Raw genomic sequence first — 20,679 nt, 5'->3', positions numbered from 1 at the left:
TAATTAGGCAGTGCTTAATGTTATTATAAAGTAAATAAGGTACAGGCTAGGAACTTCCTCAATATTTTATATAGTTTTAAATAATGTCCATCTTAGCAGACTCATCTTGATATTAAACACCTCTGAATTTTAGGCATAATGAATGTAAGTCATCATCCTACATTGTGTCCATTTCCTCGTCTTAATGCAAGTCCTCATCATAGGTGATTTGAATATAATTTCTCAAAATCGATTCTGTCAGTTAGAATTGAAATTATGGCAATAAGTTACCGAGATGAATTCAAATTTCAAGTCTCAAAAATGAGGATGCTACATCAGAATTTGATAAAAGGCAATTTGGTCTTATCCAGACTTCGCAGTAGCAGGTGGTCAAAACCTTCCTTTTTAAAAAATAATAAAGACAGCATCTTTCTCCTTTCCTTTACCTTTAAACACAATTTTTCACTATGAACACTAATTAAATTCTTTTTTCAAGCAAAATATCTTTAATTAATAAGGTGATCATAAATAATTCCACATAAAAGATTTAACAGATTTACAAAGAGTGTTTCCTATGTGGACTCCATTCTTAATATGTATTCGTTAACCTCATTCTCTAACTGGGACAAAATGATCTGTCATGAAACATCGAACAATGTAGCACATTTTAACCAATTCATATTTTGTAATTATATTTTTACATTTCTTTACAAATGTCACATTTATGTATATTATATATTTTATTTCTACAGTTCACGTATTGAAATTCTAAAATCTTCACTGGGAAAATGGTAAATCCATTTAATGTATACGAATCCTTCCTTGTTAAAAAGTAATTCATATAAACAAATAACCTGGTACCCTTGCCCTTTGGCGTCTCTTGTCAGAGTTTAAGTTTGGAAATATTCTATTAAATGTAAGAAAAAGGATTTATCTCATTTATATTATGAAATATCATTCCACATAGCTACGTAAATTTGTCAGCTTGCAATTAATAGGACTGTACTGCTGCACTACTGGAAATGTATATTAGCCAATTAAAATTTATTTAGTGAAATAGCATCATCATTACTATCTTTTAATTTAGGCTGACATAAATCCTTCTTCTAGAAGATAAATCTTCGCCTTTGATTGTCAAAGCTTCAGAAAGAGTGGGGTGCATTGCAAATGCTTTCTTTCCAAATTTCCCATGTGTTTCTCTGACATCTTATGCTTATCTCAAAAGTCATGGATGTTTTTCTTTTTCTTTGGTTCCATTTCATTTACAAATCTGCTGCTGAACATGTAGCAAAAATTCATAGTAAGAGAATGCAGCCTCTGTCCAAGCTTCAACTAAATGCTGGAAAAAAGTCTGTCTTCACAGGACTCTCATCTTTTATCACATGGAGAACTGGATTCAATGGCCTGTTGTCTCTAAGCCAGGAAAGAAAGGATCTGGTTCTTTCTGAGGAAAATGTATCTAACTCTGGAAGATGTGTCAGTTTCTGTGGTACTGATGCATAGTTTGGGTAACCGAGCACATCTTTTATGAAGTTATTATCACAGTTTTTCCCAATCCAAATGTAAATAATAGAAACAGCATCCATAAGAAAGGCGACCTCTCTTGTCAGTTTCTCTGCAGACAATTTTTGAAGAGGCGGTTGAGGCACTATTCTGCCATTAAAATGTATTGCACCCTCATCAGTCAATTTGCCTATTCTGTACAGGTTGGGATGAATCATCTTCATCAGATGAACAAGAGGCTGATACTTCATCTGGCACATGGCAACCACATGATCATCCAGGCAGGTGCTAGTACCAGTTCTGAATGCTTTCTGCTTGAGCAGTGCCAAAACACAGAGAGGAAACAGCTTGAGGGAGGCAGGAGCTATGAGAGCAGACTGTTGGGAGGTGGAAGAGGTCAGGCTGTATGCAGAGAGGGAGTCCACCACAGCATTCGCTAAGGCATCAATTGCCTCTGATAAACTTGATGAAATTGATCGATCCACAGCCATGTTTGCTAGAAGGCAGACGGCTGCTTATACATCTACTCCTGCGTAAACATCTGCCAGTGAAGTCACTAGTGGCAAACAAAGAGTGTGTACTTGAATCCTCCGCTCACCTTTGCTTGAGGTATATAATAGGGCAGTCTGAAAACAAACCAGAGAAGTTTCTGTTAAATTTTCTTCAATTGACATCTGTACTGCAAATCCAGCATCAGGATTGATGTTGGCAAGGGAAAGCAAATCAGTAGATTGAACGAAAAAATTTCCGTGGAAAATGTGTATTGAAAGACCTTTTGTACACCTTATTCTCATGACTGCTTCAAATCCAATTTTCCTTGTGAGATAACGTCTTAAGTCTTTTGCAATTTTTCTGCTTGTGAAGGATTGTGGGTATGATGAAAAATGGGTAATAATAGATGCATCCTGCAGAATACTTGGACATGCAAGCAAGTGAAGCCAAGTCAGAATATTGTGAACTTAAAAGGAACAGATCCACTGCTGTCTGTTTCTCTGAACAGTCTAATGCCAGTTTCTTATAAAAATCAGTTGCAGGAACAAGATGTTGCACGACCTTTGTACTGGATCTCTGATTAGGATCTTCTCTGGACTGCAGGAGTCCTGCACCCAAGGAAGGTAACTGTGTCTGGAATACAGACACACGGCCACCTGTTGGAGACATTAATTTAAAGGCAGCCTGAAGTGCAGGACCAAGAGCACTATGGGTTTCTCTTGTATAAGTGAACATATTTGGTAAAGCATTCAATAAGTCTTTTATCAGCTCTTTGCTTTCATGTAGATTTACAAGTAAGCTATCAGATGTAGGTAAGAAGATATCTTCTATGTCTTAGACATTCAACATCTGAGGTTGTAATAATCCTTCTTGTAAGTTATAGAAATGAACTGTGCTGTCAAAGGTTATGAACCCGATTCTTGTTCTTGAATACCCAGGCAGTTTGTCTAGATTTTCCAGTAGCGACTGGCAGACAATTGTTAAATGCCCAGCTTCCACACCATTATGAGACACATCTAAAATAAGTATACTGAAGGCTGAGGAGGACGAAGCATGTAGTCTGAAGAAGCAACAAATTCCGCGGTTGAATGCTGAACCTCGGGCCGTGTGTGAGGCTCTCCATAGGAACGGGTAATGGGGTTATACATAAATTCCTCAGAAACGCCATTAACTCTGTAGCACAGATTGCACTTCCATCGCCTCTGAAGGACACAAAGGGGTTGATGTAGGTCCTGCAAGTCTGGCACCTCACATTGGTGCTCGATGTTATCACTGGTAATTACGTGAGATCTCTAGAGGGATGCAACAACAACCCTAAAGGAAGCTTAGCTTTATTCAATAAAGCCTGAGTCTGTGGAATATTTGTCAGAGTACATCGAAATGAATCAGGATTACAATTTAATTATTTCAGATCTGAATTCAAGTTAGGTACAGGAGCCAGAACAGGAGTCACAGTCAGAATACTCCTATCTTGAGTGAGGTTCACTGATCTCACTTTCTGGTTGTTGAGAAGCATGTTGCAGACTTAATCTGCTTAGACTAGATGACAACTGATTCATGCCAGGATACTGAGTATGAGTATACTGCTGGAATCCAGAACATGCTGGGTTACTGAGTTGTGTGCCAGAACTCAGCCCTATGTTCTGATAACGAGGCTGAAGAGTTGGATACCCATAGCCAAAGGGCTTAGGAGGTTTGGTTGCCTGAGGAACAGAGCGAGCAGGAGCTGGACTGCTGGCCAATGAAGAAAATGTATCTGGGTAGTTCCCTCCTTCTAGGGCATCAAAGCTGTTGGGCACAGGAGAAGCACTGCTGGTTGTAGAGGAACTGTCAATGGCTTCCTGTAGTAAGAGTTCTGGAGGCTGTGTCCCTGAGGCCACAGGATCAGTTGCCTGGTCTGCAGTCAGCTGTGTCCTTGCCGAAATGCTCCCTGATGAAACTGTGGGTGGCGCTGGACTGGTCTTGAGAAGCTGAATGTTTTCCTTTCCAGGACAGGTTGAAGAATCTGCAACTGCATTGGTTGCATTGCCTGCTGTAGCCAGGAATCCAATGTGATTTTGGGTAAGTTTGTCTTGGGATGACTGAGGGCCTGGAGTTGAGCATTATGAAGTACTATATCCCACAGGACTCTGCCACTGCTGTGGAGGATGGTTGATGGCTGTGTTTTGACCAGGAAATGAATTATCTTTAAACTGTGTGATGACTGAAGTACTCTGTGAAGTAAAGACTTGCCCATATAGATCACCAGCAGGCACCGAAGGATATGAAACACTAGGGTACACAGCACCCAAAGCAGTAGGCATAGTATAATGGCCAGAAATAAGGGGAAATCCCTGAGAAGTAATGGAAAAATTGGCAGAGGGAATGACTGGGCTGTTGTAGTGATTACCAAAGGAGGAGTATGGTTGGGGTCTACCCATGTGTAAATGGGATGCTGAAGATGTAACACCACCTGGGAATGCTCCAGGAGTAGACCCCATAGTATGAGGAGTAGGAGGACTGCTGCCACATACCTGCTGTAATCCCATGGCTTGTTCATTGTGCTAGGACCTGTAGCAAGAGTCACATTTTGTATTGGTACTGTGTAGTGGCCAGAATAATAATCAGTACCATGCTGGCTTTCCAATGGCAGAGAGGTACTTTTCCCAGATCCTTGGGAGTAGAGTTCTGAGGGAACAACATAGCCTTGAGGATGTACTCCATATTCAGGTGGAAACTGCATCTGATTCTGTGCTGGACCATTCTGGTAGTGCAGGGCCAGGCTTGGGCCAGTGGGGGCAGCCGTTGCTCCCAGCCGGGGCGGGATCCTGGCGCTGGCTGTGGCGTGGGGGTGCAGGGCACCAGCGGGGTGCGGACATGACCAGCGGCGGCTTCAGCTCCTGGTCCAGGAGGGAGGGAAGGAGGGAGAGACAGGGAAGGGGGGAAGGGGAGGCGGGAGGAAGACCAATTAAATTCTTGCTGTTGTTATCTGTGGGTCTCAGTTTTCAGAGTGTTGCCTCAGCAATTATTTACATGCTGTGGTTAATGGGAAAAAGTGAAAGATCTCTTTTTCTATCCTCTACTCCCCCCCTTTTTGGTAAATCAAAAAAACATTTGGTAGGACCCTTGCATGAAAATATATGTATTTTAGAGACAGACGAAAATTCATGAAGAACATGTGCTTGTCTTTCTATATGCTTAAGAACAGAAAAATTCTTAATTCTTAATTTCATATACACTCCTATGTAGAAAGACTCCCACACATTGAAGATGACATTCAACATATCCTAATTTATACTGTTTTTCTGAATGTGTGGGTTTCTCATTACTAGTACAAAGATCGAGTCTGCAACATTAACTGGCTCTGATGACATTCAATTACAGATGCCGTCTTAGTTTAAATGGGCATTTTTACTAAGATGCTGTTACTTTACAGATGTTATCAGTCTTTCTATTAATGCTTCCATAAAACACTTATCATTCTTAAACAATATAAGAAACATCTTCCTATGCCCTTCTAACCACAGCTTTTAATTTCTGTAGATATGATCTATTATCTGACTCCTAACTGTGTTTGTCTTGGTCAATGAATCTTGGCTACAAATAAGATATCAACGTAATGTGCAATTTGTAATTACTATTCATATGATAGGCAGGATTTTGTTTTGTCTTTTTGTAAGACGTACTATCTCACTATCTTACTGGTTAAGTAATTCATTTCATCCTGTTTGCCTCAGTTTCCTTATCTGTAAAATGCACTGGGGAAGGAAATGGCAAGCCACTCTGGTATCTTTGCCATGAAAACCCCAATTGAAGTCACAAAGAATCAGACATCAAACAACAACGACAACAAAGCACTTCGAAGAGTACTTGGTATATAGACATTCGTTGAATGTTGTTGAATTAAATTAATAACTTCAAGTCACCAAATCCCCTTAAGGTAAATCCTACAGAAACAACTGGTAAATGTGATTCCAAATCTACTGTCAATGATTTATTAAAGTTAAGGAAAAAGCTAAAAGTCTCACAAAATTGGAGAAAGGGAAAGATTATTCCAATTAAAAAAGAAAAGAGATGGAATATATAAAGTATATGCCAGTAAGTTTGAATTATGTTACTAGCAAAATACTAGAAATATGATTGAGGAGGTGGTTAGTGAACATCCAATAAAGAAAGAAAGAAATTTAAAAAGAACTGCATTCTTTTCATCAAGAATACATAAAGCTAATCTTATTTCATTTTTTGCAAGGTTACTAAAATTATAGACTAGGAAAATGCTATAGATTTAGTTTACCTAGATTTTAAGAAATCATTTATAGAAGGTATTTCAGTAAATACTTGATGACTTTGTTGATGTCCTCTCTACTAGCTGCCTCTGAGATACACTGCGTAGAAGTCTTATGGAAAAGACACAATTAGATTTGACACAGAATTGGTTGAGTCTGTAATTTTTCGGTGTCAACTTTGGAAAAAAGCATTTGAATGAGCAACATAGGAATCTGTGCTACTTTATAATTTTATTAATGGTTTGAAAAGGTAATAACATTCTTCTCAAATGATAAGAAGGCACATTGGATGACCTAACCAGGAGCTAAAATAATCTTTACTGCCTAGAAAACTGGGCTCAATCAAATAAAATGAAGTTTGATATGGATCAATTAACCTAAATCTAACACTTGGGTTCAAATATCGACTTCCGAAGTATAAGATGGAGACAGCAGGGTTAGATTGATTTTTTTCCTGAAAAAACAGAGATGAGGAGCGTTTAGAGCATGGTATGTTTGCAGACAAGGATGTTATGGAATTTTTTAATAGAGGCATTGCATACAGTTTTGAGGAGGTAACAACCCCACTGCACTAAATTCCATTCCTATTACACTATGTTCATTTTTTGACCCCACGTTTCAGGCAGGTTTTCATAAGTTGGAGAAAGTCCAGAGAAAAGAAACCAGGATGATGAGGTTTTATGTCCGTATAACTCAAGGATTAGTTGAAGAGTTTCAATCTGAAGAAGAGAAGACGGTAGGAAACAGGATATCTGTTCTGAGGTATTTGAAAGGCTATGATAATCAAGAGTGATTGAACTTGTTCTCTTTGGTTTCAAGAGTGCGAAATTTGATTTAATATGAAGCATCAAAAAGGGAGAAATTTATACTTAAGAAGAGACTGTCACAGGAAGCTCTTTTCCTCCCTTATTGAATTTCTTCAAGTAAAAGCTAAATGACCATTTTTTGTCAGGGCGTTAGAATGAAGACTCTTTTTCAGGTACGAGTCTGAATATATAGCATTTAGCCATAACTTTAACCTAAATCTTGTAACTGTGGAAGTTATACACTTATTGTATGAAGTCTCATAATCTGTGTTATACATTAAATATATTTATATAATTATGATGCTCCATAATTTATCCCAGCACTGGCATGTGAGATTAAAAGATATAATACTATTTAAGGAAGTCTTATAAATCAGAATTTGATTTGTCTACCATAATGTTCTTTTCTTTTACATACTCACCTATGGATGTAGAAATAATAATAGCAAGTAGCAATAATAGTGTTTTTTACTAAACACTATTATTAAACACATTTATATAATGCCTTAAGGTTTGAAATGCATTATCTATTTTTAATCTCAGTTGACTTTCACAACAAAGCTTGGAAATAAGTTTTATTGTTATTTCCTTTTTACAGATTAGGAATTTGAGGCAGAAATAATCTGCCCAGGGCCATGCAGCCAGATATTGTCTGAGGCTAGATTTGAATTAAGATCTACACTTACTCCAGGTTACTTAATAGAAAAATGGTGCCAAGTTTTTTTTTTTTCTTAAGAAGGCCATGTGGAATAAAGGTGTGATGGCAAACCAATTAGGATCTTTTGCTGTTTGTGCTCTATTGAAAGTGTCTCAGATTGAATAATGTTATTAAAGAAGATCTTCCCCACTCATTAATGGGCGTGCCCATTGAGGGAAACTTGATTAAGGCAGTTGTTTTGTAGAAAGGTCCCAAGTACCTTTTCTTTTTTCTATTGAGGCCAGAGGGTTATGCCCTCTGGCTCTGAAAAGTGTATAAATTCTCTGAGGGTGAGGTTTTACTTTGGGGCTTGCTGGAAGTGTTTGTTTGGCCAAATGAAAAACTAAATGTTGGTGCTTTCCTCTCTGATAGCAATGGTCAGACAGTTGGACCTATCTGTTGATGGTCAAGCAAATGAAGCCATGTCTTTTTGATCTGTGATTTCTCTAGATTTTCTTTGAAATTCAGGGTACACTCCCCTGAACTAGGTGAATGATATATGTGCTTGGTTAAAGAAATGATACATGTGCTTGATTAAAGTGATTTTTAAATCCTCAAAAGTTGCCTTTTCTTTTATGAATGCACATCTAAGAAACTGTGGTAACAGCCCCCCCGCCCTGTGTATGTTGAGGTGCTTACTGATACAAGGGCTAAGAATAAAAGACTTGAAGATCTGGCTACATCTGAATGATGGCAGGTGTGTTTTTAGCTTGTTATACTTTCTGTCTCAAAGATGAATGGCATCCTCAATATATGAACCACTAATATAAGGTTTGTGTAAATTTTTGTTGCACTATTAAATTCTTATGACTGGAAAGACCAGCCAAGGTCAGGATGCTAAACTTTGAGTGACTTTTTGGTAACAGAAAGGTAGGAGAGAGAAACAGAGATAGAGAGAAAGAGATAGAGAAACCAAAGCAACTAAGATGACAGACAAATACATAGATGGATGAATAGAAAGATAGATAAGTAGATAAATGATGGAAAGGAAAATAAATGCAAAGATGTATGGTTGGATGGATGGATAGATAAGGGAATAAATTCATGGATAGATAAATGGCTAGATGGGTGGATGGATGGATAGGTAAATGGATAAATAGATGGATAGAAACATATATAGATGAATGAATGTGTGGATGGATAGATAGGTAGAAGGATAAATGTATAGATATATAGATATATGAATAGATAAACAGATAGAAGTTTTAAATGTTGCTCTTGTAGTTTAATCTGAGTTTTGCAGTTGCAAGCTATTAGATCTGTCAAAACAACTCTCTCACTACCCATACCGGCTCTTCCTATTATAGTGATTTCTTTTCTTAAAAGCAGCAGTGAAAAGCCCGTGTCATTCCTGACAATTATTTCTACACATTTTTCCCTTCAATTAAGCTAACTATTGAAACATTTGGACAAATGGGCATATATCTACAAGCCTTTTTTTTCTTTTTCTCATATTAAATTATAAGTTACTTTTCTTACCACAACGTGAGTTATCTGAGGGAGAGAATTTCACTTCTTTTCAGTTGTATAAGGCAGTCCATCTGATGGGAAGCTAATCACATCCTTTTTTCACATATTAAATTTTTAGCCTCTTTTTTCTAAGACATTTACTTGAGGGAAAGGTCATTTTGGCTCTGTTCTCATAATATATAAGGGACAAATCTATTTTCTGGAATGTTAAGGGTCAATTCTCAGGAATAAGCAAAAATTAATGATTGTTAGCAATGTATAGGTGTATGTACATTTATACATATACATATGTATGCACATATATTTGCATTGCCTGTGACATACTAAGTATTTAATAAATATTTTTGATTCATTCTTGCATTATTTTAACTTGCATGAATTCAAGCTGATATTGCCTACTTTTCCTTCTATCTCTGTGTACATGTATATACTTTTACTTTGGATAGCTAGGTTTCAAAGTGGATAGGGTGCAGGGCCTGAAGTCAGGAAGACTCATCTTCCTGAGTTCAAATGCAGCCTCAGACACTTATTATTTTTGTGACCCTGGGCAAGTCACTTAACCCTGTTTGCCTCAGTTTTCTCATATGTAAAATGATCTGGAGAGGGAAATGACAAACCATTGCAGTATCTTTGCCAAGAAAACCCCAAATGATGTCACACAGAGTTGGAAACAGCTGAACTACAATTTTACTTTGTTTAAGAATTGTTCTTTTCGAGGAGCCAAGATGGCAGAGTAGAAAGACACACATATGCTAGCTCCTAACCCACAGCCCATAAAATACCTGTAAAGAAGAACTCCCAACAAATTCTGGAGCAGCAGAAGCCACAGAACAACGGAGTGGAGGAGACTTCTGTTCCAGAGAGACCCGAAAAACCGACGCAAAAGCTCTGTCGCGCCCGGACCCGGAGCAGAGCCCAGCCCTGCCTTGGCCATGCAGCACTGAGGGGAGCAGATCCGAGCAGGCTTCAGGGACAGAATCTCCACTGGCAGGGCAGGTCCCTCAACCCACAGGCGACAAAGGTCAGTGAGAGGGTCTTTTCAGCCAGCAGAGAGGGGGGCGGGGTATCCCCATAACTCAGGCCCCCTCAGGAGACAGCAGCGGAGGCAGCAGCGGACAGGGGCTCCCAAAGCAGGCAGGAGCCTGGATCCACTGTTGAAGGTCTCCTCTCCTCGTAAATACCCTGAGGGAACTAAGCCCAGTATGGCGGCCCTGCCCGCACCCAAGCAGCTGAACTTAATCTCACACTGAATAACAGCCTTGTTCCCGTCGAAATGCCCTGAGTCTGGGAAGAAGCATTTGAATCTCAGCCCCCAAGCACTAGCTGGGCCAAACTGGAGGCGAGGTGGGTGTAGAGAGGAAACTCAGAAGTCAAGTAACTCTGTGGGAAAATGCCCAGAAAAGGGGGAAAATAAATAGGACCATAGAATGTTACTTTCTTGGGGAACAGGTGTCTCCTCCCATCCCTTTGGATGAGGAAGAACAAGGCGTACTGTCAGAGGAAGTCAAGGGCCCTCCCTCCAAAGGGGACTTAAACTTGGCTCAGGCAATAGAAGACCTTAAAAAACAAGTTAACAGCTTACTAAAGGAGAACCAAAAAAAGGCTGAGGAAAATAGCAGCTTTAAAAAGTGGCTAACTCAACTGGAAAAAGAGGTCCAAAAAGCCAACGAGGATAAGGAGGTTTTAAAAATCAGAATTAGCCAAATGGAAGAGAAGGTTCAAAAGCTCACTGAACAAAATAATTCGTTGAAACAGAGAATTGAGTCCAGGGAAAAGAATGACTATGAGTTAAACCAAGAAGTTAGTAAACAAAACCAAAATTTAAACAAATAAAAGATGAGGTAAAAGAACTCATTGAAAAAACAACTGACCTGGAAAATAGATCCAGGAGAAATAATTTAAAAATTATTGGACTACCTGAAAGCCATGATCAAAAAAGAGAGCCTAGACTCTATCTTCCATGAAATTATCAAGGAAAACTGCCCTGATGTTCTAGAATCAGAGGGCAAAATGGATATTGAAAGAATTCATAAGTCACCCCCTGAAAGAAACCCTAACAGAGAAATTTCTAGGAATATTGTGGCCAAATTTCAGAGTTCCCAGATCAAGGAGAAAATACTGCAAGCAGCTAGAAAGAAACAATTTGAGTACTGTGGAAATACAATCAGGATTACACAAGATCTGGCAGCTTCAACATTAAATGAACTAAGGGCTTGGAGTACGACATTTCAGAAGTCAAAGGAACTGGGACTGAAGCCAAGAATCACCTACCCAGCAAATCTGAATATAATACTTCAAGGGAAAAAATGGACATTCAGTGATAGAGTCAAAGTTGAAGATTTCATGTTGAGGAAAAGACCAGATCTGTATTTAAAAATTTGGCTTCCCAAGACAAGAATCAAGAGAAGCATGAAAAGATAAACAAGGGGGGAAAAAAGAAAAATCATAAAAGACTCTCTAAAGCTGAACTATTTACATTACTACATGGAAAGAAAATATTTTTAACTCTTGAATCTTTTCTCAATATTTGGGTAGTTGGAGAGATTGTCCGCACAAACACTCACACACATACACATAGATAGATAGAGAGTATAGGGTGTGTTATATCAGAAGAGATGATACCCACGTACACACAAAAATAAATAAATAAATAAAATAAAGTAAAAACTAAGGGGTGAAAGAGGAAAATTCCAGGAAGAGAAAGGGAGTAATGAAACAGGGCAGGCTATAACTCATAAAAGAGATAAGAAAAATCTTATTCAATAGAGGAGATAAGGGAGAAGGGGAAAGGGGGGGAAATAAAGCTACTCTCCCCACATGTAGCTGAAGGAAGGAATAACATGCTCACTAAATTTGATATGAAAATTTATATCACACCACAGGAAAGTAGAAGAGGAAGCAACAAGTGGAGCGAAGGGAATGTTAGAAGGTAGGGCAAATGGGAGAAGGTAATTACTAGAAATAAACACTTTAGAGAAGGGACAAGGTCAATTGTAGGGGGGAAAATAAGGGGGTAGGGTAGGTCAGAGGGCAATATAATTAGTACTACACAACGTGATTACTATGGAAGTCTTTTGCAAAACAACATGTTTAGTCTGTATTGAATTGCTTCCCTTCTTAGTGGGACTGGGGAGGGAGGGGGGGAGGGAGAGAAGTTGAAATTCAAAGTAGTAGAAATGAATGTTGAGAATTTTTACTCCATATAATCTGGAAATAAGAATTACAGGGATAAGGATATGGGAATTTATCTTGTCCTATAAGAAAAGAGAGAAGATGGGGATAGGACAGAGGAGGGTACATTGAAGGAAGGTGCAACCCGAATGGGGGGAGGGGGGTGATGGGGAGAAAAATTGGTCATGTTACAAAGTGAGGTAAAAGCAATTAGTATTAAAACAATAGACTGAATTAATTACTGAGAATGAATCAATAACATCTTTAGTTTGGAGAAAAGAATTTCAGTCTAACTTTCCAAGAGAAAGGTAACCTCAAGTAAAATTTGGCATTGATGGAGAAGTAAAGGTTTTAATGGTAAATTAGATTTTATGATTACCATTTAATCAGGAACTAGAACATGTAGAGAAAGACATCTAGGCCACTTAAGACTTGCATAAAAGATGTTCCTTAGCCAAAGTGAAACTATAATTATATTTTAAACCTGGTTATAGGAACTTGCCATTTTTAGATGCTATGGGACTACTAAGTGACTGTTCTTCTGAGTCTAACTCCAGGTATGGGAAGCAAGAAAGGTAGTCTGAGCCTCCAATCCATGAAGCCAGTAAGCCAGTGAGATGCTGGTATGAACTGCAAAAGGTGATCTCATGAGAAGGGTGGGAGAGTGGCTGTTCAGCCTGAGCTGAGGTAAGATCCTCCTGACTCATTTTCCCCACTGACACCTGGCAGACTTTAAACCTGACTGAATGCAAGTTGACAATCTACTCCTGAACTGTTTACATTCCTACATGGAAAGACAATATTTGTAACTCTTGAAACTTTTCAGTATCTCGTTAGTTGGTGGGATTAATTACATATGCGCGCACACACACACAGACACACACACACAGAACACAGAGTGAATTGAATAGGATGGGATTATATCTTTAAAAAAATGGAATTAAGGGATGAGAGAGAAATATATTGGGAGGAGAAAGGGAGAAATGGAATGGGGCAAATTATCTCTCATAAAAGAGGCAGGCAAAAAGACTTTTTATTGGAGGAAAAAAGAGGGGAGGTGAGAGAAAAACACGAAGTTTACTCTCATCACATTCCACTAAAGGAAGGAATAACATACACACTCATTGTGGTACGAAAGCCTATCTTACAATACAGGCAAGTGGGGGAGAAGGGGATAAGCAGGGTGGGGGAGATGATGCAAGGGAGGGCAACGGGAAGAGGGAGCAATTTGAAGTCAGTACTCTTGGGGAGGGACAAGATCAAAAGAGAGAATAGAAGCAATGGGGGGCAGGATAGGATGAAGGGAAATATAGTTAGTCTTACACAACACGACTATCATGGAAGTTATTTGCAAAATTACACAGATATGGCCTATATTGAATTGCTTGCCTTCCCAAAGAGAATGGGTGGGGAGGGAGGGATGAAGAAAAATTGGAACTCAAAGTTTTAGGAACAACTGTCAAGTACTGTTCTTGCTACTAGGAAATAAGAAATACAGGTGATGGGGTATAGAAAGTTATCTGGCCCTACAGGACAAAAGAGAAGATGGGGACAAAGGAAGGGAGGGATGATAGAAGAGAGGGCAGATTTGTGATAGGGGCAGTTAGAATGCTCGGTGTTTTGGGGTGAGGGGGGACAAATGGGGTGAAAATTTGGAACCCAAAATTTCTTGAAAATGAACGTTAAAAGTTAAATAAATAAATTTTTAAAAAAAGAAAAGAAAAGGTGATTATTTTTAGCAACTGAAAGCTCATTGGTAAATTTGAAAAGAACAATTTCAGTGGAATGATGAGGCCAAAATTTGGATTGCATGGGGTTAATATGTGAGTGAGGAGAGAGAAAGTGGAGTACCCTGTTGTCTAGGGCCTACTCAAGGAGTTTAACGGCAAAGGACAGAAGATTTGTACGACCACAATTATTGGGGATAAAAGGATCAAATGAGAGTCTTTTGAGGTTGGGAGATACATGCACATTTCTAGGCATTAGGAAAAGAGCCAGGAGACAGGGAGGAATCCCAGGAAAAAGAAAAGGTGGATGGGCAGGTGGAGGTGACAAAGTGTACTGGAGAAGACTGAATGGAATGGGGTGGCTTGTGCACGTTGAAGTGTTGGCCTTGGTAAGGAGTAAGGTCACCTATTCACATGAGATGAGACAAAGGAGATGATAATGGTAGAAGACATTTACGTAATATGACATGAGGGAGAGGGAGTTCACAGAGAATGGCCTCATTTTTTTTTTTACTGTAATATATGAGATGAGATTCCCTGCTTAGAGAGTGGAGTGAGAGGTAGCCATGGGAGGTGTAAGAAGGGAGGAAAAGGTTTGGAATAGGCACTGTGGAGAGTAAGATAGAGAGCTGACAAGAGAGGTGTAGAAGGATCACCTAGCAGCAGTGAGGGCTTCTTTTGTAGTGCACTCAGTTAGAAGGATGTCATGATCCTCTCTACTCTCATTCAGTTGCACATGTGTAGGAGTGAAGGGTTTTTGTTGTGGTGGTGGTGGTTATTGTTATTTGCAGAATTTGAAAAAATTCTGTAAAACAAAATTTCAGATTATGGAAGACATTCAAGGCTGAATCTTCTCGGGGCTCAATGAACAATATGATCAGGGGGCCAGGGACCCAAGAGAAGAGGGCAGTCTAGTTAAACTGGTTCACCAAGGGGTCAAGATGGAGAAAAGAGAAGAGAATGGCTAATGTAGGGATGATGGCCTGGGAGAGAACCAAAGGGCGGAGTGGTCAAGGTGTGGACCAAGGGTAGGATTTGGCAAGGGAAGGCAGAGGAAAACTTGGAAAGCCAACAGAATTTGGTCAGATAAGGGGATTTCTGAAATCATCAAAACAGAGTTGGTGCATTTGTGGGTAATGGAAATAATTATCTAGGTCATGAACATCTTTGTGTGTAGCTGAGGTGGGGTGGACTGGGAAGTAATAGGAAGTGAGCAGGTTGAGGAACTGAGTGGTTGGGAATTTGAGGGAGAGTCAATATGTCTACTGAGTCCCCTCGTACTCATATTGAGGCAGTTAGGTGAGGCAGTGGATAGGGTAAGACCAAGAGTCAGGGAGACTCATCTTCCTGAATTCAAATCTGGTCTCAGACACTTACTAGCTGTGTCACCCTGAGTAATTCACTTAACTCTCTTTTTCTCCTTTCCTCATTTGCATTTAGGGCAAATGATTGTTCTTGTAAAATTTCAAAAGGAAATGTATTCCTTAAACATCTAGTCTTAGTCCTATACAGATGAGAGGACCCAAGTGAGATGAAGGGATAAGAGCCAGCAAGATTTCATGGCTACACCCCTGGTCCTTGATTCAAGTAGCCTTAAATTAAAATCCTGTTTCAACCACATTCTATCTGGCAAGTCACCTCACCTCCCTTGGCCTCTGTCGAACGAGAGTTTTGACAAGGTGGCCTCTGAGGTCCCTTCCAGGTCTAATTTCTGAGTATGAGCCTGTGGACTTCAATTAGGGATCTAAGAATGGCTAGGTGGAGAGGAAATTTGAGACAGGAGATGGAGAACATACATTTTAAAATGTTGGCAGTGAGGAGAGAGAAACAGAGAGAGAGAGAGACAGACAGACAGACAGACAAAGAGGGGAAGGGAGAGAGAATTTTGTTCAGAATGGAGTGCTTCCGTCTTTGTTGGAGGAAAATAGAGAATGTGGTCTACTAAGTATTAGTATCGCTGGAATTGGAGCCAAGAACATCAGATAAGAATCTCAGATTGCCTACCAAGTACAATGATTACAGCAGTACCCTCATTTACTATCTGACTTTGAATCCTGGAATTAAAGATTTTCATAAGCCTTGTGCACCTAGACAAACATTCATATTTCATGTCTGATTTAACACTGGCAAAATCTTAGTCAAACTTTGGATATTTGTTTTATAATTTTCTTTCAAAGTGAAGAAGTGCAACTAAAATGATCAGCCCATTTCCTTGTTTTATTCTCATAGATGGGCAAAAGTTACCTCATAGACAGGAATCAGCTCATTATCATCTCCACTGGCATTGAGCCTAATCCGGTGTCAGATGACCTTTGATAGGGATTAAAATGTAACTGGCAATTTTAATAGGGATGACTTAGACTGAATTCATAGTGACCCTGAAGGACTTGATAACTTCATTCATTTCATAAACGGCACTTTTGTAGGCATTAGGGAAGGACACAGAGAGAGACTGAAGATAAGTGAGAGAGAGGGAGCAATCTGTTGGAGGAGATGGGATGGAATGCTAGGTAGAGGGAAGGTAAAACGTGAAAGATAAGAGGATTTCAGAATTCTTTAATATGAAGATGGTGTATTTGTGAGTGATGGCAAGGTCATCATCATGACCATCTTTGTGTGTGGCTGACGTGAGGTGGGTCATGGAAAGTTGGTAAGTAAGGAATTGAGTACTTAGAATATTTAGACAAATATATATGCGTGTGTGTATGTGTGTGTATACATATATACACATATATGCATGTAGACATGCATGTCTATGTTTATATTTGTATACATTCATGTATGTATGTACTTATGTATATGTGAATATATTTATGTGTGTATATTTATGTATGCATGCATTATGTGTGTATATCTATATATTTCTGAATGTATATTTAGGTATGTATGTATATGTGGATATAGATATGCAGATAGATGGTTGAGGAGGAGAGTAAGATTCTGAACAAGATACTGAACTGAACTGAGGAAGGAAGGTCAGTGACCTTGTTGGGGGAGCTAGAGGGGAAGGTTGAGATGTAGATACTAGTTACCAGGATTTTCAGTAGGTGGTAGAAATAAATTTCAGTAACTTCAAATGCAGAAAGTTTACTGATTGATGGAGTTAGGCTGTGAATCTGGCACAAAGATTAAACAGTTTTCCCCAAGTAGAGCATATCCCTTTGTACATTAAGGACAACCTTGAACTTCAAATGTGTAATCAAAGCGTTCAGATCCCAACAGGAGCTTACCTCCAGCAGGTATCAAATACTTCTTATATGACTCTTTCCAAAATCATAGGGGAAGAAATCATGTATAATACTACCATAATACTACGGATTTAAAACAGACTGCAAATCAAACTTATTTCCAGGCAAATGACATTCATCTATTTGAATGCATTTCTGAATTATCTTAGAGGAAATAAAGCAAACAAACTAGCTAACTAACTAAAATCTTTGTCTCTTCTAGAGTTGGTGTACTAGGAGACTGGTATAGGGTGGTTAAAATCTAATTGCATTTGTCGTTACAAACGACTCATTCATGATATCTATAAATACTTTGTCTGAGCTATGAAGGGGAGCATGATTCTTACAAAGCAAGATTATGAGGAGAAGGCAGAAGATTGTTATTAGAACAAGGAAAGGAATGTGTGTCCCTGTTAGCCGAGTCATTGACAGGAAGCTCTGACTCTAACCTTTATTTATCCATCTTTATTCAGATCGGATACAAAGAGAAGGGGAAGGACTCTTGAGTCCTCTCGCGTCCCCCAACCCGGCTCATGTCAACTGATGTCTTGAGGACTGGCATGGATGTGGTTCAGTACCTCACTCTGACCTTTGCAAGTCATCCAATACCTTATCCCCTAGACTCCCTTTATAACATACATGTCCTCCAGTTATTGCTCATAGTCTGGATTCTGTGGTTGCTATAGGATCCCATCAAGCGGAACGACTGTTCCTGAGCAGTCGGGGCAGGCATGCCCACAGTGCCTGTGCAGGCTGTGCACTGGCCAGGACCAGTCTCTGCTCCTACCCTGTTGAATGGCACCAGAGGGTGGTGGGGGCAACTCTAAAGCACCCCCAGTTTTAGAGAACACAACTGGGATGTTTTTGCTGCCTGCCTTTGCATTGGGGAAGGCATCAACAAACTCAATGTGTCTCTCTGGCTGAGAACCCCTCCCTCCGCACTGGTGGGTTCCCGAAGCCCTCCTATAGGAGGGCTCTCTGCAGATTCAGGGGCCTCAAGTTGAGGCAGCTTGCCAACCAGCCTTCCCGAGGAAGCTGGGGAGCCGAAGCCGGCCCCCCATAGTCCAATCTGGACTCTGCCTTCCCCTTCCCCTGACCCCTTGCCCTGAGGTTGCCGGAGTGACCACCGGAAATGCTGGAATTGGTGGATTCTACGTTCCAGAACCCGGCGCAGACAAAGGGAGGTGTGTCTCGCCCCGCCCCCACCGTCCCCGTCACCACCATGGTCACCAGGACGCTGTGATGCTGGGCCTGCCCCGCCTGGTCTCTGCCAGTCTCCTTCTCAGGCTCTCCAGGCCCAAACGAGGCAAACTTTTCGTAATTCTTGTAGAATGCTGTGAGTTTGACATTTGACTAGTTGGTGGCCAGACCCGCTCAGGACTACAAGAGGTCCCGGGAATGCATGTCCCTTCCAACAGTGTCAGAAAGGCTAGTTTGGGCCCCTCCTTGTCTCTCCGCAAGGGGATGATCCTTTTTGCCCCCCACCCCCACACCCCTTGGTACACCCCATTCCCTGGCCTAGGGAATTTCCATGGGCTCTCCCCACGCCCCAGCCCTGACCCACTGCCCCGGGGTTTGGATCTAGTTTGGGGCTGAGGGGAGCGAACCTCAGCCACCACTGACTAGGGAGCCTAGATGGGAGGGGAAGGGGAGCACCACAGACCGCAACCTTGGCGTGCCTGAGGGAAAAGAAACTGGGCAGGGGGGGGGTTGATCGTCATCCTGCTGACCCTGAGACCGAGAAGAGTGGTGGGAGGGTCCAGTTTCACTCCGCAGAGCCTGGAAATAAGGATAACTAAGACAACGGGTCAGCCAGGTAGTTCGCTCCTAGAGTTACCAGTCCAGCTTCAGTATAGCCTAGGGAGACCTGAAGAAGCAGGGGCCCTGCAGAGGGCTTGGGAGGGGCTGTTGAGGGTTACTTTGGGAGTTCCAAGAGGAACCAGTGCTGGTGCCCTCTCTGCTGGAATATTGCAGAATGCCTGCTGAAGGATGAGGTGGGCAAAACCACTCAGGAACGATGTTGGACCGGGTCACACAACTAACCATTGTATGACGTTGAGATGGTTCCAATGGTTTCACACCTGGCACTGTCCCTCGATTAGTGTCTGTTTCCCGGGATCCTGCCTACTGGGAAGGGATGGGGAGGGTGGGACCGCGAGGCTGGTGGTCTACTGGAGAAGGTCCTTAGGGTGGTTTTGTGGGCTATTGCCACCAAGTTTCTGCCCGAAGTCCTCAGGGAAAATCATTATCCAGTTATTGTCAATTAAAAGGTCTTTGGAGCCAAGAGGGCAGATTAAGATCACTGTTAACTTTATATGGTGTGTGGGTGCGTGTTTGTGGAGCCTTTTTAAAAACTCGCTTATGCCCCAAAATGATAATAAAGCTCTTGTTTATATCCCTTTTCCCCAATATCAATTTCCTTCAGGTTCTTGAGTGCAGTTCTTTGCTTCAACTAGGACCTCCAGGCCCAATAAATCCCTTGGGCATTTCATGCCCCTGGGACTTTGAGAGACTCACTTAAGCTGCTTGGGCCTCACTTTCCTTCCAGGTGAAAAGAGGGAATTGAATAAGCTGGCCTCTAAGGTCCCTTACAGCTTTAAATCTGTGATCCAAAGATGCCCTTTCCTGCCACCTATGTGCTGTGGGCACCTCAGTCTTAATGGCCATCTTTAAGGATATTACCTTCGACCTTAAAATCCTTCAATGACCGCCTACTCAGAGAAATATAAAAATGCCAGTTGAATAGACTTTTATTAGACAGATATCTTATTCTGTTTAGCAAATTGCGTTAGAAGTTAGAAGAGATATAGCATGTAGTTAAGTTTTGGTTCCTTTTCTAAGGGAATTTACACATCTCCTTTGCAGATATGACAGGCAAATATGACTATAATATAGAAGAACATAAGATAAGCATATGAGAAAGGCAGAGATTCCTTTGTGAAATCCCAGGAAGTTAAGGTCTTTAGTGATAGCATGTTAGGGAAAGATTTCTGGAGAAGGGAGAATTCTCTTTGTGTTTGAAAAGACAAATAGAAATTTGAAAACTGGTACATGACTCCAAGGTCTAGAAGTCCATAATGGACACGGGAGACCGAGACAATGTACTGAACAGGCAGAGTATTTTCATCTTATTGGAATATAGAGTTGACTGTGTGTATGAGATCGAGATGAGAAAAACCGTATTCTGTAGGATACCCATGCCAGAACGAAAGGTTGAACCTTCACTCAGTAGGCAGTAGGGCACCATTGTGTATCTTGGAGCAAAGTAGTACCACGACCCAAAGAATGCCTAACCCTAACCCTACTTCTGGCAATAATGTGGAGGGTAGATTGGAGTAGAGA

At 40.6% G+C, this 20,679-nt stretch overlaps 1 pseudogene; it reads right to left on the bottom strand.

Moving 5' to 3' along the window:
- Positions 1–1,034: 1,034 nt before the first annotated feature.
- Positions 1,035–20,004, bottom strand: LOC140515860 (protein transport protein Sec24B pseudogene; annotated as a pseudogene).
- Between the last annotated feature and the right edge of the window lie 675 nt (positions 20,005–20,679).

This window comes from Notamacropus eugenii, chromosome X (assembly GCF_028372415.1).
Source record: "Notamacropus eugenii isolate mMacEug1 chromosome X, mMacEug1.pri_v2, whole genome shotgun sequence".
In the NCBI taxonomy this organism is placed as follows: domain Eukaryota; kingdom Metazoa; phylum Chordata; class Mammalia; order Diprotodontia; family Macropodidae; genus Notamacropus; species Notamacropus eugenii.
The sequence above is the reverse complement of the archived record's forward strand: the minus strand, read 5'-3'. Positions and strand labels throughout refer to the sequence as shown.